Source organism: Suricata suricatta, chromosome 9 (genome assembly GCF_006229205.1).
Source record: "Suricata suricatta isolate VVHF042 chromosome 9, meerkat_22Aug2017_6uvM2_HiC, whole genome shotgun sequence".
Lineage (NCBI taxonomy): Eukaryota > Metazoa > Chordata > Mammalia > Carnivora > Herpestidae > Suricata > Suricata suricatta.
Window position 1 is genome coordinate 6,652,743 of NC_043708.1, and position 18,772 is coordinate 6,671,514.

Below are 18,772 nucleotides of genomic sequence, written 5' to 3' on the forward strand. Positions count from 1 at the left end.
TTGAATGTGTTGTTAAATTCAGTTTGTGAATATCTTGTGGAAGATTTTTGCATCTGTGTTTACTAGGGACATTGGCCTGTAAATTTCTTTTCATGTGTATCCTTGACTGGGTTTGGTATCGGGGTAATGTTGGCCTCATAAAATGAATTTGGAAGTTTCATCCTCTTCAGTTTTTGGAAGAAGTTGAGGAGGATTTGGTATAAATTCTTGAGATGTTTGGTAGAATTCATCAGTGAAGCCATTTGATCCTGGACTTTGGTTTATTGGGAGGTTTTGGATTGTTGATTCAATCTCCTTATCAGTTAAGTCTATTCAGATTTTTTTCTATTTTTTCATGAGTCAATCTTAGCAGGTTGTAGGTTTCTAGTAGTCTCTCATGAGCCTTTGTGTTTCTGTCATAATGTCTCCCTTCTCATTGCTAGTTTCATTTATTTCAGTCTAATCATATATTTTTTTTTTTTTCTTGGCGAGGCTGGCTAAAGATTTGTCAATTTTGTTTATCTTTTCAAGAAATCCACTCTAGATATCATTGGTCTTTTCCATTGTCTTTTTAGCCTCTATTTCATTCATTTCTGTGCTGATCTTTGTTACTTCCTTTCCTCTACTAAATTTGGCCTTTGCTTGCTCTTTGTGTAGTTCCTTGAGATGTATAGTTTGGTTGTTTATTTGAGATTTTTCTTGTTTCCTGAAGTACAGCTGTATTGCTATAAATTTCCCTCTTAGAACTGCTTTTGCTTCATCCTGTAAGTTGTGGTATATTTCCATTTTCATTTGTCTCAAGGTATTTTTTTATTTCACTTTTGATTTTATCACTGACCCACTGATTGTGCAGTAGCATGTGGTTTAGTATCCACATATTTGTGAACTTTTCCCATTTTCTTGTCATAATTGATTTATAGTTTCATACCATTGTTGTCAGAAAAGATGTTTGATCTGATTTCATTCAGTCTTCATAAATATGTTAAGAATTGTTTTGTGGCCTAACACAAGAACTATTCTGGAGAATGTTTCATGTGTGTTTGAAAATAATGTGTATTCTATTGCTTTCAGATGGAAAGTTCTGTATATATCTGTTAAATCCTTCTGGTCTAACATGTCATTTAAAACCAACATTTTTTGGAGCACCCGAGTGGCTCACTCGGCTAAGCAACTAACTCTTGATTTCAGCCCAGGTAATGATCTCACAGTTTGTGAGATCCAGCCCCATGTCCAGCTCTACTGACAGTGTGGAGCCTGCGTAGGATTCCCTCTCTCGCTCTCTCTGCCCCTCTCCCACTGACACTCTATTTCTCTCTCTCAAAATAAGTAAATAAACATTTACAAAAAAAAAATGTTTCTTGTCCATTTTCTGTTTGGGGGATCTTTCCACTGAAGTAAGTGGAATATTAACATCCCCCATTATTACTGTATTGCTGTCAATCTGTCCCTTTAGGTCTGTTAATATTTACTTTAAATATTTAGGTGCTTTATGTTGGGTGCATAAATTTTACAACTGTTGTATCCTCTTGTTGTAGTGACCCCTTTAGCATTATGTAACTCCCTTTTTTGTCTTTCATTACAGTCTCTGTTTTAAAGTCTATTTTGTCCAGTACAAGTATTGCTACCCTGGCTTTTTTTTTTTTCCACTCCCATTTGCATGGTATCTTCAGATTCCTTCATTTTCACTCTGTATGTGCCGTTAGGTCTGAAGTGACTATCTTCTGGACAAGCATATAGATGGGTTTTGTTTTTTTAATCCATCAGTCGCTCTGTGTCTTTAACTGGAAGATTTAGCCCATTTACATTTAAAGCAATTACTGATAGGTATGTACCTATTGGCATTTTGCTAATTTCCTGGTGGATTTGTAGTTCTTGTGTGTGTATTTCATCTTCTCTTTTCCTCTTCCTTTGTGATTTGATGACTTTCTTCAGTGATATGTTTAGATTTCTTTCTCATTTCTTTTGTGTAGAAGTTTTTGCTTGGCAGTTACCATGAGGCTTACATAAAACAACTTATTTTTTAACAGTGTATTTTAAATTGATAACAATGGAAATTTGAATTCATTCGAAAAACCTATATGTTACTCTTCCCCCCATTTTTATTTTTATTTCATATTTTATGTCCTTTTTATCTTATGTATGCCTTAACTAATTATTGTAGTGAGAGTTATTTTTAATATCTTCGTGTTTTTAAACTTCATAGTAGCTTTATTAGCAATTCATCTACTACGTTTACTATATATTTACCTTTACCAGTGAAATTTATACTTTCACAAGTTTTCTTATCACTAATTAGTGCAGCGTCCCCCCCCCCCCTGTTTTTTAAGCTTAAAAAAGTTCCTTGAATGTTTCTTGTAAGGCTGGGTTACTGGAAAACTCTTATCTCTCCTTCAGTTTCGAATGATTGCTTTGCCAGGTGAGTATTCTTGGTTGGATTTTTTTTCTCTCAGAACTTTGGCTGTATCATGCCTGTCTGCTCTGGCCTGCAAAGTTCCTGCTGAAAAATTTGCTGAAGTCTTATGAGGGAGGGGAGTTCCCTTTTATGAAACAAGTTGTTTTTCTATTGCTACTTTTAAGATTCTCCCCTCTAACTTTTGACCATTCATGTATAATATGTTTTAGTTAGTGTAGGTCATTCTGAGTTCATTGTTTGGAACTCTGTGCTTCCTGGACCTAAATGTCTGTCTGTTTGGGTTTTTTTTTTCCCAGATGAGGAAAGTTTGCAGGCATTATTTCTTCAAATAAGTTTTCTGTCCCTTTGGCTCTCCCTTCTGCTGGGCGCCCTGTAATGCAAATGTCATTCCATTCGGTGTCCCATCGGTCCCTTAAGCCATCTTCACTTACTGTTATTCTCTTTTTTTCTGTTTGTTTTTTGTTCTGCTCTCCTGTCCTCAAATTCACAGATCCTTTCTTCTGCTTTATCTAGTCTACCGGTGAGCCCTCTGGTGTATTTTTCAGTTTCAGTTATTGTATTCAGGGGTCCTGTGACTTCTATTTGGTACTTCCTTATGCTTTACATCTCTTTCTTGAAGCCCTCACTGTGTTCATCCATTCATCTTCTGAGGTCAGTGAGCACCTTTATGATCATGACTCTGAGCTCTTCATCAGATAAATTACTTATCTCCATCTCCTTAAGGTTTTCGTTTGTTTGTTTGAGGTTTTATCTTCTTCTTTCCTTTGAACACATTTGTCTGTTTCTTCATTTTGCTTGTGCTGGTTTCCAAGCCTTCTATGAAACAGCCACGTTTCCCAGTCTCAAAGTGTTGGCCTTATATAGAAGGTAGAACTTAACATCCAACTGGCTAGAACTCAGTCGTCTCTCAAATTTTTGTGATTGTCCGGGGAGCCTATTATATTTCTAGTAGCTCCCAATATTGGAAGGTATGCCGAGACAAGACAGTGTCTGAAAGAGGAACATTTCAGTTAGCACTTAGTTTCAGGCTGCTTAAAATCCAGACCCTTTGTAAGGGTTGCCAGGGGAGGGCAACTGAGCGGCCACCTTGCTGTGGAGAGCTGTGAGCACTGACAACCCCCACCTGCAAACCTGGATGACCCAAGCCATTTGAAAAGCACCAGCGGCCATTTTATTGCAGGTCAGATAATGGTTCCAGGCACCGCCAGGAACCAACAACCCCCACTCTCCAATCTGGACCGTCTCAAACTGAAATGCCTCACCATGGAATTCCAGCATCCCCCACCCCACCGAAGTGGACAGCCAATCCTATCCTGCCACCGTCCAAAGATGCCTCTACTTGGCCATCTGCCCAGCTGAGGTCAAACCCGGAACTCTTGCACCCATAAAACACCTTGCTCTCCCGTACCAGGCGCGACTTCCCTGACTCCCCACTCCAGAGTCACGGAACCTCACCCGGGAATTGCAGACTCCAATAAAGGTCTTCTTGGCTCCATAACTTGGTCTTTCTCTTTCCTCTTTCCTCTGCCTCTATCTATCAAATCTTACACCCTTTAAAAGGCAGCAGCTTTTGAAGAATGCAAACATGTACGGTCCTCTGGAATTGCAAAGGTAAGCCTTGCTGGCCCCTGGAGAAGGGCGATCTGGAGGCTTCCCTGTGCAGCAGTTCACAAAGTTGGGACACCAGATGCGTATACAGGCTCTTTTGCGGGAGATACTTGTGAGCTGTAGTGAGGCAGTAGACCCCCAAAGTGGGGTCCCCGGTCTGTGCTCCCCAAGAGCGCCCGCTTAGCCTCTCCTGTATGCCATACCTGAGGCCTGCCCGGGAAGAGCAAGTAAGCCTCACTCACAGAAAGGCTGGGGTGTTTCAGTGTGCTCTCTCCACAGTGCTCCGGGGGTGCTAGCCTCCCAAGGCCTGTCTCTCCAACTGTGACAGCCCCTCCGGATGGCAATGCCAGACCCCTGGCTACCAGGACCAGGGGGTCAAGGAAGATGCCCTGGCCAGCAGCCATGGAAACCAGGGTAAAAACTGGGGTACAGACTCCTGGAAGTGCTCCCCTGGGAGACGCGCTGGTGCTCCAGTGCAGGGCAGGGAAAGAGCATGGAGAGGGACTCCCTCGGAGGCCTCAGGAAAGGGCGACACTCAGCCCTTAGAGGTGTGTTTAAGTAAAGGCCGCCCGCCCCTCGGGCTGCAGCTCTGATGATAAGCTAATGGGTCTCTTTCACACAGTTTGTCGTCCAGGCCTCTCCTGTGCCCTGGGGGTGGTGGCCATTCAAGAATTCTTTCTTTGGTGGTGACAGTCCTGTGGGACCCGCAGAACCTAAGCCCTGCTGGTCCCCAGAGTCAGGTGACATAGAGATGTCCAGATGCACCAGACCAGGGTCTAAGCTCCCGTCTCAAAGATCCCAGCGAGCTGGAGCGAAGCCAAGGCCAGCCCTGCGCTCTGTCTCCCGATGGCGCCTGGGGGGCCTTCTTGACACGTGCCAACCCAGAAGCCCGCCCCTTCCGGCCGTCGCTCCTGGACAACCCCCGGGGCCTCCTTCTCAGCAAGCCCAGGGGTGTGTGTCAGTCCGCTGGTGCAGCGCCCCGCAGGCGGAAGGCCTCTGAGAACTCTCTCAGGTGGTCGGTTGTCTTGAGGGGCGGGACCTGGGGGGGGGAGGGGCAACCTGTCCCCACCCCTATCCCCACCACCTGGCCTCCATCCCCACCCTGACCCCCGCCTCCAGAGCCGGGCAACGAGCTGTCCTTGGGTGGCAGCTGGAGAAAAACAGCGCTGCAGACGTAAAACCCGGGGTCCCAGATGTGTGTGGACTCTCGCTTCAGGAAGATGCTGGCATTCCGGAGTGCTGCGGCCTGGGGGTGGAGGTGGGGGGTACCAAATGGCCCCTGCAGACAACAAAGGGAAAAGAGAAAAGGAAGGGAAAGAAAAATCCGAGGAGCAAAAGAAAAAAAGAGGAAAGAGGGAAATATAAAAATTTTTTTAAAACAGGAAAGAAGAATAACCACGGTGCCCTCTGGGTTTAGCAAGGCGGAGAGAGAGCGAGCAAGACGATGCCCACAGCCTGAGCACGAAGGCGGCGCCTTGGGGTGGGAAAAAAAGATGGCAGCTGCTGGATGTGGCAAGTCAGGGGGAGAAGAGGAAGGCAGTGCCCTCAGCCTCTGACCCCCCAGGCCCCTGCCCTCAGGTCAATGCTTTAAAATGAGAAAACATGTCTAAATCACATGAAGTCTGAGTGCTTTTCAAAAGACTGCTTCCGCGGCGAGTCGTGGGGTGCAGGAGCCTTTGTGGGGGTGTTTTTTAAGAGGCCTTGTTCAATGGCCACAGTCCTGGGTCTTGTGGCCACAGTCCTGTGGGTCCCATTGGTCCCACTGGTCTTCAAAACAAGATGCTTTCAGGACTCCTCTCTCCATCTTTTAAAAAAAAAATTTTAATGTTTATTTTTGAGAGACATAGAGACAGAGCATGAGCAGAAGAGGGTCAGAGAGAGAGGGAGACACAGAATCTGAAGCAGGCTCCAGGCTCTGAGCTGTCAGCACAGAGCCCGACGCGGGGCTCGAACCCACGAACTGTGAGATCATGACCTGAGCCAAAGCTGGAAGCTTAATTGACTGAGCCCCCCAGGTGCCCCCAGGACTGGTCCTTTAAAACCTCCTGTCAGCACAGAGCCTGACATGGGACTCAGACTCACAAACTGTGAGATCGTGACCTGAGCCGAAGTCAGACGCTCCACCGACTGAGACCCCCTGGTGCCTCTCAATCTTGAAGTTAGGGTGCCTCATGCATGTTCTAGTGTGTGTCCCAGTAGCCCAAACCCATCCCCTTCACCCTAGTGTCCACTCCTTGCCTCCAAGTCAGCAAACCCATTGAATACACATAGAGTGACCACACAGTCCCTGGTATTCTTATAAAAGCGCCACCAGACAGGGACGCATGACCCCTGCATCCTGGAGCTTACGGTTGGGTGGGGAGACAGGTATAAAAAAATAACCATCCATTTGTTCTTTAAGTGAGGCTTTATTGAGTCACTCTTCCCTCATTGGTTGCACTAACACCTGTGCATCGAGCGCCTCCTCTTGGCAGGAAGTCTGGAACCTCTGTGTGTGTCCAGAGAGGTCCCCATCTTGGTACAGACTACTGTCTACCATCTCTCCCAAATGAGCCAGCGGTGCCAGGATCCGGCTTGCACCCACCTCGCAGAGGATGAGACCCTGTTCTGAGCCTACGTCATGTGAGTCCCTACATCTCCTTAGGTATCAGGCTCCTTGCCTGGAAATTGCAGGGGAGGATGCCTTACCCCACACGGATCATGGGGGTCCCAGGAGGGAAGCCCCTGACATGAGTCTAGGTGCCCTAAGACATGATAGAGAACCACCTGATTTTATGGGACTGTGGTTTTGTTGCTCCAAGCAGACCTGGCTTCCGGGTGACCACCTCATTCTGGTTTGCCTGGAACTTTCCAGCTTTAAACACTGAACGTCCCGAATCTCAGGACTCCCCGTCTTGGCCAGACCAGGATTGCGGCTCACCTCGCTGGAGTCATCTGAGGGCGAGGATCTCCCTGTCTCCTTTGGGCCCCCAGCCCTGTGGCCTGTGAGCTGGGCACACTGGAAAAGCCTGAGCGGCAGGAGAACAGGTTACAGGAGGGGGCTCCTGCCCAGGACTCCTTGGTGGGGACGGTGCTTCATGGCTGTGTATGGAGAATCACTGCTCCTGCTTCACCTTCACACTTAGAATCTGTTTCTAGAAGTGCCAGGCTGCCTTTCGGAGGGCCTCATCTGCAGCAGCGGTCTTCATGTTGAGTCCGTCCTGTTCTCCAACGGAGGAGAGAGAGACAGTGGCTTGTGTGAAGGAGGGGGAAGGGACAGCTGGAGGAATGGAGGGGTCCAAGTCCCATGTGTTCTCTGCACTCACCCCTGAGTTTGCGTTTTGTTTCAATTAATTTTTTTAAAATTCATTTTTTTAGAGTTTATTTTGAGAGAGAGAATGAGCTGGGAAGGGGCAGAGAGAGAGAGGGGCACAGAGGATCTGAAGCAGGCTCTGAGTTGTCAGCACAGAGCCCAATGCAGGGCTCACACTCATGAACCAGGAGATCATGACCAGAGCCACGGTCGGACACTTAACCCACTGAGCCACCCAGGAGCCCCTTTACTTCCTTTTGATACATTTGTTGAATAGAGACATCAGTCCGTGGGCTCGTTTTGAACCACAGCGGACGGAGGGGCAGGATGGAAGCAGCCCCTTCTGTCCTGGGACCTCAGCAGCCGGCCAGTGACCAGCCCCTGGGTACACAGCCGCGTCATACTGATGCCCTGAATTCTGCCCACAATCCAGTGGCGACTCCCTTGGTTCACTTCTCCCGGTTGCTGGATGTGCCATTATTTCCAGGAGACCCCGTTCCGTTCCCCCGGAGACAGGGCTTCGCAGAAGCGGTGTTGTTGGGGAAACGGGAACAAGGAGGGGGAAGAGAAACTGCACGAAACCTTTATCGCTGTGGGAATGAGTCAGCGTCTATGTCATACCTTCTAGGGTATTTTTTTTTAATGTTTATTTTTGAGAGAGAGAGAAACAGAGGACCTGAAGCAGGCTTCTCGCTATGAGTGCACAGCCCAGCTAGGGGCTCGATCTCACAAACCATGAGATCATGACCTGAGCCGAAACCGAGAGGCAGACGCTTAACTGACTGAGCCACCCCGGCGCCCCATGTCACCTTCTCTCGGACCCTTCTGCAGTCTTAAAACTGTGAGTTTGCAAAACCTTGCGTGATGCACGTGATAGAACGCTCACCCTACAGGGTACATGGCGCATGGTGTCGTGTGCAGAAAGCGCCCCCCAGCAGCTGAGCGCCACGGGTGGAAGACAGGATTCAAATGCACCAGCGCATGGTGGGATGTCCGGGGTTTCTCTCTGCCTCTTTCCACCTTCTAGCTTATTGTAAACTTCCAACTTTGAGTGTCTATAAATTTTAGGAAGAAAGAAAAATAAATCTTCACGTAAAAATTTTCCTATAGAGGCACCTGGGTGGTTCCTTCGGTTAAGCGTCCAACTCTTGATATCCACTCAGGTCATGATGTCATGGTCATGAAATTGAGCCCCATGTCGGGCTCTGAGCCAAGCGTGGAGCCTGCTTGGGATTCTCTCTCTCTCTCTCTCTCTCTCTCTCTCTCTCTCTCTCTCTCTCTCCCCCTTGCTCTTCCTCTCTCTCTTTCTTTCTCTCTCTCTCTCAAATAAAAAGAAATTCTTATAAGGAGGGCAGCTCTTAAGGCCAAGGAAACTGAAAATAATAGAATTTAGAAAAGTCTGCAAAAGGTTACCTAACCTAATCTTATAATTTCACAAGGAAAGACAGACCCACGGAGGGCAAGGGACTGGCTTGGCCTAATCCGTGTAACAGTCACACAGGTTCCATATGACCAGGCGGAGGCTCGGATGCTCCTGGAGGCAAGGTGTCCCGACTCCGTGAACGCTCGCTCTACCCAAGCATCATCACGCGGTGGCTGATAATCTGAGAATTCTTGGCCTTTTTTATCACGTGTCCCGAGATGGCCGAATCTCTTTCCCTAAAACCTTATGGGAAATCTTCCCCATCTAGTTTTGGAAGGCATAGACTCCATGGATTGCCCTTTATCCATCTGCTTTGCTACTTTTTACTCACCCAGAAATTCCACACCCACCCTTCTTAAATGTTTATTTTATTTTATTATTTTATATTTTGATAGACAGAGCATGAGTAGGAGAGGGGCAGAGAGAGAGGGAGACACAGACTCCAAAGCAGGCTCCAGGCTCTGAGCTGTCAGCACAGAGCCCTAAGCGGGGCTGGAACCCACGAACCACGAGATCAAGACCTGAGCCGAAGTCGGACGTTTAACCTACTGAGCCCCGCGGTGCCCCCCCAACCTTCTTAAAAATTCCTTTCACTCGATGGCTTCAGTTTCCCATCACGTCGGAACTCTTCGTCGTGAGGCTGGAGTTGCTCAAAGTTTACCTTGGGCAGCTTGCAGGGAGGGGGCGAGGGGCATTCTGCAGGAGGGAATGAGGTTTTCGAAGCCGAGCTGGGGGGGGAGCATCTCAGGGTCACGGGGAGGTTGTAGAATAAGACGGGAAGCAAGAGTGATGGCTGATGGGTTCCTGGTCATGTGGTGGAGACGGGCCCGAGAATAGAGGCTGGGAATAGAAAGAGAGACAGAGATGAGTCAGAGAACAAGAGGGCATGGCAGAGGGCAGACGACGCCCCCACAGTGACAAATCCTTAGCTTCTCAGGTGGAAAATGTCAGCCTAATTTAGGAGCCCATTTCCCCATTCCCTAAAATAACAGCTGCCCAGGCAATGCGCAGTATGAACAAGGACGCGAGACTGTGTGTTTTGCATCGCGAGGAGCCTGGAACTAGGATGGGGGGTGAGGACCCTCCTCCCTCCACCCGGAGGCCTGGGTTCCCTCCAAGTGCACGGCCGGAAGCTGGTTATTATCCAGAGCTTCTGAGATTAGTTTCTTCATCTGTAAAGTGGGGACGAGACACAGAATCATGCGTCTCTCTGAAGTAGCCAGAGGCGACTGGAGCCTGCCTCTGAACCCGGAGGGCTGGTGTTCAAATCCTGGCTCCATCACTTACTGTGTGAAGCTGGGCAGACTTACCCCTTGCTACCTCAGTTTGCATTTCTGCAAAATGGGAATACCAATGATACCAATCTGCTAGAGCTGTACAGAGGATGAACTGAGTAATTAAAGCCCTGGAGTGGTACTCAGCACGTGGTCACAAAGCCTATGTGTTTATTGTCTTTGTTATTCTCAAGGTTTGTACTTAGTATGACAAAAATATAATGGAATCCCTTGTATTTGGGAGGTGGGTAGCAAGATGCAAGGGAATTAAGTTTCTACATGTAATTTGTATTCTAATGTAATCATTTCTTTGAAGTAGGAACCATCTAGAGTTCCATGATCAGCAAAGGAGGGATTAAGCCAGTTTACCTGGGGGCATAGCCCACTGAATCTTGCCACCCACCCTGCCTGCCAGGTCCACGCCCACCCATAGATGGCCCGAGATGAATGTTCCGTTCACCCAGAGCACCCCCGGGGCTCTTTTCAGAAAATGTGACTTCCTTGTACTGGACACTTGCCAAGATACGAATGACAAGGACGGCACTAAGTACAGGCACACACAGCTCAATACGTATTTGGAGATCTATAAATCGGTCTTTGCTTTCCCTAGAAAGTCTCCTTCTTGGCTTTTGTATCACATTCTGAAACTTTTCTTGCAATGTTTTCTGAAGTATCCTACTCAGAATTCCTAGCCTTTTTCTCGCCTTCACTCTTGTTGTCCCCTGCTTCCCCTGGCTCGCCCCGGCTAGGGCTTCAAGCCTTTCTCCAACATCCCGGACCAGCATGCTCCACCATGTTGCAGCAACCCTTCCCTCCCCTGTGTCCGTCGCTAAACTGCGAGCTCTTCTAAGGACAGGAATGGGGTCTTTTTCAACTCGCTGATACCCAGCTGACACCATGCAGATGAGACAAGGTGAAGGACAGTAGTCAGATTGATAACTGGATGACGAAATTGGTCACCGAGAATCAATGGAACACTGGAGCCAAAGAAGATAAAGCCACCAGTAGGTTTCAGCAGACACATAGTCAGAGGTTAAAATGAGAACTTGGGGTGCCTGGGGGGCTCAGTCAGTTAAGCGTCCAACTTCTGCTCAGGTAATGATCTCGCGGTTCGTGGGTTTAAGCCTCTCGTCGGGTTCTGGGCTGACAGCTAGCTCAGAGCCTGGAGCCTGTCTTTGGATTCTGTGTCTCCCTCTCTCTCTGACCCTCCCCTGCTCGTGTTGTAGCTCTCTCTCTCTTTCTCTCAAAAAGAAATAATACATTAAAAACAAAACGAGAACTCAACAGCTAAAGAGGTTCAGAGAATGGAGGGGCCAAGGAGTTGAAGATAAAGTAGTCTAGCTTTTGGTCTAATAATTCTGGGAACCTAGCAGTGATTTCTTCCCTGTGGACATGGTGTGTGTGATTTGTTTCAGCCGGGGTCCTTAAAGGAATCAGACACTAACCACACAGAAAAATAAATTCTGCCCCCAACTCTGATAAAGGTATTTGGAAACCCATGATGTCAAACAAAAATATGCCTGAAATCCAGTGAGAATCCAAGGTTCCTTAGCTTACCCAGATTCGTGGTGAGCTTACCAAGCTTACCTGGTGCCTTGGATACGCAAATTATGCCACAGATGTACATTCTGCAACATCAAGTGTGTCCCCAGAAGGGACACAAGACTGCGTGTTTCATGGAGTCAAAGCCCCGCTGCTCTGCTAGCTGTAGTATCTGTGCCTAACTTCCCATATATATCTTCCTGCTTCCCAAATTGCCCATTTATAACCTTTAATGCAAATGCCATTTTTAAAATCAATTCTTCCCTGTGTTAATTTAAAGACTCCAACATATGTCAAGACAATGCAGGCAATTTCAACTAAACAGCAGTTGGCAAGAACCAAGATTTATGCTCTGTTTATATCACACTGAGATATAATACCAAAAAAGGGAGAAAAGGAGGGAGGAAGACAAATACATGGGATTTCAGTGAATCGTTTTGTCATCCAACAATACAGGGTCACGTGGGGTCAGGCCGAAACTGCGGGCGTAGACGTGCACGGGTCTACTGAGGCCGTCCAGGGTGCATTGCGCTGCAGGTAGCATCCAGCTTCTGCTGTTCTCTGCATGGTGCCCTCAGCCCACTTGTTTCTTATAAAACTTTATTGACACCCTCTGAGTGTCCAACTCTGTGCCCGAGGCTTGAGATTTCTAAGTGAATGAGTAGCTGTCGGTCAGGGGCACAGAATCGAACCCAGTGCTCAAGACTACCGTGATGTCTTCCCGCGTGGGACTGGACAGTCTCGATAACCTACTTAGCATCCTGCCTGCAGCCTAGTGAGCACTCCTAGGCGGTCCCATATTTGGTGAAGATTGAACAGGGATGCCAGTGATAAGGCCAAAAAGACAGAGCTTTTTTTCTCTCCCACACCGGCGGCAGTGGCCAGCAGTCAAAGGTGGGTCCGGTATGACGTGGGGTCTCTGGCCCCTTTCTTCCCGTCTCGCTGCTGACAACGGAGCTGCGCCTCCAAGATGGCTTCCCCTGTTCCAGCAGGAACAAAGGAAGGAGGTGTGTCCCAAGCCACTTTTGCTGCCTCTCATTGCCCAAACCATTATCACGTGGCCACCCATCATCGCACGGGATTGTGGGAGACGGGCTCGTTATTTCGGGAGCCCTGTGCTAGCCGGAATTCCGAAACCACGGAAGGTGGGCGGGGATCGTGGGGGCGTGGATGGTGGGGGCATGGGTGGTGGGGGCGTGGATCGTGGGGGCGTGGATCGTGGGGGCGTGGATCGTGGGGGCGTGGATCGTGGGGGCCTGCCGCCCTTCTCCGCTGCCCTTCTCCGCCGCCCTTCATCACCGCATGACGGGGCTCTTCTGCTTTCGTGTTTGTTTTTTTCATTCTGAACCTTCCTTTGCTCATCCATAAGATTACAGGTCAAGCTAGATGGTTTCGAGGGACCCTCCCCGCTTTCCAAAAATAGGAAGTGAAAGAATGCATGAATGAAAATAAACGAGTATCGTCTTTCGGTTTTATGGAGTGCACGAAATGAGCACTGTGTCACAGCTTGCTGAAAACAGAGACCACCCAACCATGCCTCTGCATATTAGTTCTTGCACGTATGCATCCGAATTTCTCTGACCCCACAATCCTTGCAGCATCTTGACTGCAAGTTTCCTGGCTCCTTCGTTCTCCCTACCGTCTTATCACCCTACGTGACAGAGGCATTTTTGTGCCTCTCCGTGTCGTTCCTGAATTTCAAAACTATTCCCATCAAAAGTTGGCATCGGCTTTTTCCAGCGAAACCCAGCCGAACCCGAGAATAACATAATCAGCAGGTTTCAGAGGAAATTAAAGTCGGATCACTGCCTCCCGCACCCCATCCAGCTGCAATGAGACATGCCTTATCAATGCTTCAGTTTTTAATGCTCAGACATGTTAAGTTAAGCCAGCTTGCGCAAGGGAAGGATTTACTGATTAGTTCCTGATTTGGTCCATAATTGGCAATGGCAATGACTTCTGCAATGTTAGCTAAATTAAAAAAAAAAAAAAAAAAAGACCTACAAGTAATAGGTTGCAAGATGCTTGACAAAGACCTGGGTTCTCTCACATAAGAATCATCGTTTCACTTAATCAATGATGACTTCATCAAGCGTTTTTATTTATAGCTAATGCAAACGTTGAAAAAAAAAAGTACAGCCATTAATTATTAGTAGGTTTTTTTTAAGCCAAAAGTACAGAGTTGAATAAACGTACTTTAAGACACTTAAAGCTGAGGCATTCTTTATAAAATGACTAGCTAAAGAGTCCCTTGGGCTGCCTTTTAACTGCTTTCAAAGCTCTAATAGCACTTTTTCCACCAAAGACACACCCCTTGAATCCTCCAAGAGATACAATAGCATAATTGTTCTTTTAGGTTTCAAGGCCTTGACATATCTGTCATGGGAAGAATAGTGAATAATAATACCAGGACTATTTTATGCAAATTTCACTTAGAGGTTTCAAGATTTCGCTGAGACTGGATCTTGCCCCCGTGTTGACACCTGCATTGTCACATTAGCTTTACATAAGAAAGTGGTTAGAGTTTTCCTTTTGTTAAATAATTCTCATTTAAAAAAATCTTTAGATAAAGTTCAAAAACAAATACAAAAACAATGAGATGGAAACATCAATTTGGAGTTGTAGCAAAGGGAAAAACAGTATTCACTAGAATGATTTTTGCCCCCTGCAGTTAATCACTTTGCCAATGGAATTCTCCCTTAACTTAACCCGCGGTGGCAGAAAATGGATGTTGATGAAAAAATGCAGTTTATGCACGTACACACATCACGCCACCCGGCACATCGGTCACATGGACGTGTTCCGCCGGCCTGAGTTCTGAATTCACAGGTCTTCCAGAGGGAAGCGCTCACAACGATCACATCCTTAGAGCAGATCGATAAATACAGTTAATCCGGAAAGCAACCCATTAGTCTTGGAAGTAGATCATAGGATCAACTAAAAAAATAATTACGTAGCGTTGGTGCTAAAAGACCCCTGGGAGCTCACCAGCCCCTCCAGGCCCCCAGCAGGCCAGATAAGCTGTGCGAGGTTATCAAAATAGAAATCACATCTAAGGTGCATTTCCTCCAAAACTAAGGACAAAAATGAAGAAAAGAAAAAAAAAGCGCTCTGTGCAGAAAGGAGTTTAAATTACCAGCAACTTGCCTGTCTGGGAAGAGAGGAAACATCCTAGTCCGTCAGTCCACCCACCCATCCATTCCTCCATGCATTCATTTATTCATTCATTCATTCACCAAATCTTTACTGGCCATCATCTAGGTGCCGGAATCCAGAATGGGATCCTGTAAATTCAGGCATGCTTTGGACACATGGTGGCCTGACCTCCAGGACTCCCAATCTAGTGAGAGAGACTAGGGACAAATGAAGAGAGGGAAGACCATGGAAAAGGTGAACGTCAGGAATGCCTTTGTCTGTAACAGGCTTTTAATTTCCTTTGAGGGAAAGGGCGCTGGCCTCCCCTGGACTTCGATATTGCTCTGCAAGGTTGCCTTTGCTGCCCATACTTAACAACTGAAGAAACTGAGGCCCAGAGGCCATGGTTGACTTGGGCGAGGACGCAGAAATAACGCAGTGGGGTGCTCTGTGCTGATGTGCAAGGACTGAGTGTTGGTGACCAAGGGCTCCTCGTGCACCCAGCATCTGTCTGCCGTCCTGAGCTAGACACGGCTAGTCAGGAAGGCAAGATGATCTCGACTTGCTAAGCCTGATCTGTCCCCCACCAGTCCTGTGACTTGGGCAGGCCATGCCTCTCTTCTCGGCCTCGGTTTCGTCATCAGTAAAACTGCCTGCATCCCAGGGATCGTCTAAGAAGCAAATGAAATCATGCTCGTGCGAGGAGGGCTTTGCACAGCCTCATCTTAGTCCCCCTGGGCTGCGGGAACAAAGCACCATAAAATGCACGGCTTTAGCAACAGACGCTTACTTCCTCTGAGCTCTGGAGGCAGAAGCTGGGATCAGGATGCTGGTGTGGCTCAGTCGGGAAAGCGCGCCAGCTGGTCAGCAAATCACTGTTCTTGTGACGTCCTGACGTCCTCACGGAGCGGGGAGATAGAAGGACAGTGAGTGCGTTGGTGTCTCTTCTTATAAGGACACTAAATTCATCATGAGCCCCTTTCATGATCTCCTTAAAACTTCCCAGGTACTTCCAGAAGATTCTACCTCCAAATAACATCACACTGGGATTAGGGCTTCAACGTACGCATTCTGGATGGGAGGGGGGGGTGCACAGTTCTGCCCATAGTGTGCCCTGCTGGCTGTCAGCAGCCCAGGGAGTGAAGGTGCTGCAGGGTGTGAGGACCGGAGGAGCATCCTGTAGACTTCCATAAGGACACAAATGACACCCCAGGTGGAAGGAATGGCGATCATTGCCACGGCATAGTGACAACTGCTAAAGGCCAGGTGCTCTGGGTACATCAATGCATTGAACCTCCTCAGAAGACCCATACGATTCCCCCCCACCGGATGCAGCACTCAGGCCCTGGCAGTGCAGCCACGGCTCTCTCTGGGCCCGGAAACATGCCCTTCAATGCCTTGCCACTCCTCCCATTGAGGTCTAGGTGTCCGTGTCTACCTGGGACCCCAGCACGGTGGGAAGGAGAGTCTCTGCAGCTACAATTCAGACTGTGCCTCTGCCTGGGTGAGCACAGACCTCCTCCCCACCTCCTCTTGGAGAGTTCACTGTCTCCCACTCTATTCAGCTGCACCTCAAGGCCAAGGCAGTAGGAACATCATCAGAGTCCTCAGGGACAGAAGAAAGGAAGAAGCAGTCATCTGAGGACAGTTGAGTTCAGTGTGAAGAACAGCGATCTTCCCCAGAGAGACCCGCGACTTTGTGTCCAAGTGCCACCTGCTTGTGTCTACCTCTCCCTGGCTGTGTGACATTTGGTTTGCATCTGAATCTCTCTGAGCTGTGGTTTCCTTATCTGTAAAGAGGGAGATAATAACTTCTGGGACATGACCTAGTGTGTGTGGGGTTGGGGGGTGCCCAGGGTGTGGTCTAGCAGAGAGTGGACCTCTCCCTAACGTTCATACCCTAATCTCTGACCTTGCAGTGCGCACAACAGAGGCTAACATCCCATTTTATCCTCACCTGGGTGGGAGGAAAGCCAGGAGCCAGGAAGAGGAGCGACCTGCAAGCTCGTGCATCAATTTAATGTCTCCCCTGGGAGACCAGGAGGCTTAATGTTTATAAAGTACTTTGAGATCCTGAAAGCAAAGACTTTATACAAATGCGAGATAATCATGATAATTAAACCACTGTTATTGAATATGGGGAGGCCTTATTGTTCCCTTATCCTGCAGTGAGCAAACCCCTGGCGGACTCTTTAGCACGCTGAAGAGATAATTTGCTAAATCATATACCGTTGCCCTGCAAGTCTTACCCACCTACAGATAGGGCCAAGTTCATAGTCAACAGCAACGCTAATAGCAGGCCTCCGCCAACACAGCTCTTCACAGTTTATAAAGCACCAACACATGTCCCACTCTGTGTCAGTGGGACCAAGAGGGGAAGGAGAGGGCAAACTGGTGCCTGGTGGACACATGGGCAAGTTGGGGACAGATTTGTCGAAGGGCCCCTGGTGAGTTTCTCCACCGTTAGAAAATCTCAAATCCGAAAAACATAGTCAACGTTTAGCCCGACGGCTGAGGTTCACAGAGGTGAGGCGACACGAGGCAGGGCCACCGCCAGCCCGCTGGGCGCTTCTGCGCACATTGGAGACACGAACCCCTCTACTGGGCCGCGGGTTGACCCGAGGCTGGGTGTCAGCTCTGCTCCCTTGGCCAGGGATTTGCTTGGGTTCTCCATTCAAAACTATTGCAGTATTTTAAGACATATTTGTATATTTTAAATTCTCATTCAGGTGTCATCGAGGCCAACAGTTGAGACAACTGTCCTGGAAAGGTAGCTTGTTTCACTCACAGATCACGAGAGGAGGGCACACCATGCCCCGGGGGCCGCCCAGGAAAGCATCGGGGTCTGTCAGGAGGCTGGGGTAGGGGGGGGATGAGGATGCCAGCAGGGTCCTTTGCAAGGTGCTTTCCCTGGAAGGAGGGGGTTAGGGATTGGCTAGCTGGAGTAATTTCAGCAGGCTCTGGGGCTTAGGGGATGTCCCTAGGGGCCTGTCACCTGGTTAGGGCAGGTGGATGGTGGCCTGGCCTGTGACAGCCTGAGAGAGGAGGCAGTTTGCAGTAAGTTTGGTCTGTTTGGATGTGAGGCTCTGCAGGCAGTGGTCCACCTTCTCTAAAGATCAGCTAGCCAGGAAGGGGTTGTCCCTGCATGGTCAGTAAGACCCCAAGACATCAAAGCACCAAAACTAAGGAATAAGAAGATGCACTTAATACCCGGAGAGACTGTGGAATCAATCACGCCCATTGTCCAGATGAGACATCCTAGGTCAGAAGAGGGAAAGAACTTGACTAGGGCTTCACTGCCAACCAGTCATGACCAAGGTCATCTTCCAGAAGTAAGGCTCACCAAGTCTTGTGTTAATCCACTTAGCGTATTCCTGTTGACTGGAAAATAATCCGCAAGCATCATAATTTGGGAACCGTGGTCCCCAAGCTCTGGCCTCGCCACTGTCACCTCCAGTCTCAAACTGAACGCCGTAGGAATCCGGAGCAGTGGCCGGTGCTCCTGTGCCAGGGTTTTCCATTGTAGACCTCTTGCTTAGGCTTATCTCTACCTGCTTAGAGTCCTTCCAGAACTTTCCTGCCAGGAGCTGTTCCAGGAGATCCAAACAGAGAGATCTTCCAGAGCTTCAACCCAGAGCTTATTTAGTCCCCAGCATCTTTGGCTGAAGCCCCACTTTGGTGAACTCAGGTCCTTAACTCAGAACTCCAGGCACCGCCCCCCCCCCCCCCCCCCATGCTCACCGATGCCAAAGCCTCACTGACCTTCTCGAGGCTCCCTGTCCTTCACTGGGTGGCAAGCAGCTTGAAGGCAGGGACCATATGCTACTCCTCCAGCAATCCTCAGCATCTAGCACGACGGGCAGCACCCAGCAGCACCGACATGGGAAACCCGAATTCCAGCTGAGCACGGAGGACTCCGACTCCCATGTTCCTTGCTCTACAGCCACACGGTGAAGTCATCGCTCCGCTTCTGTAAGAGCAGAAAGGATTATACATTAGGGAATGCTTTTTTCTAAGCTATATATTTTAGACCTGTGTTATAGCTGTAATTACTTGTGCCGCATTTGATTTTATATTTTGTTCCTTTGTCGGAGTCGGCTGGATTT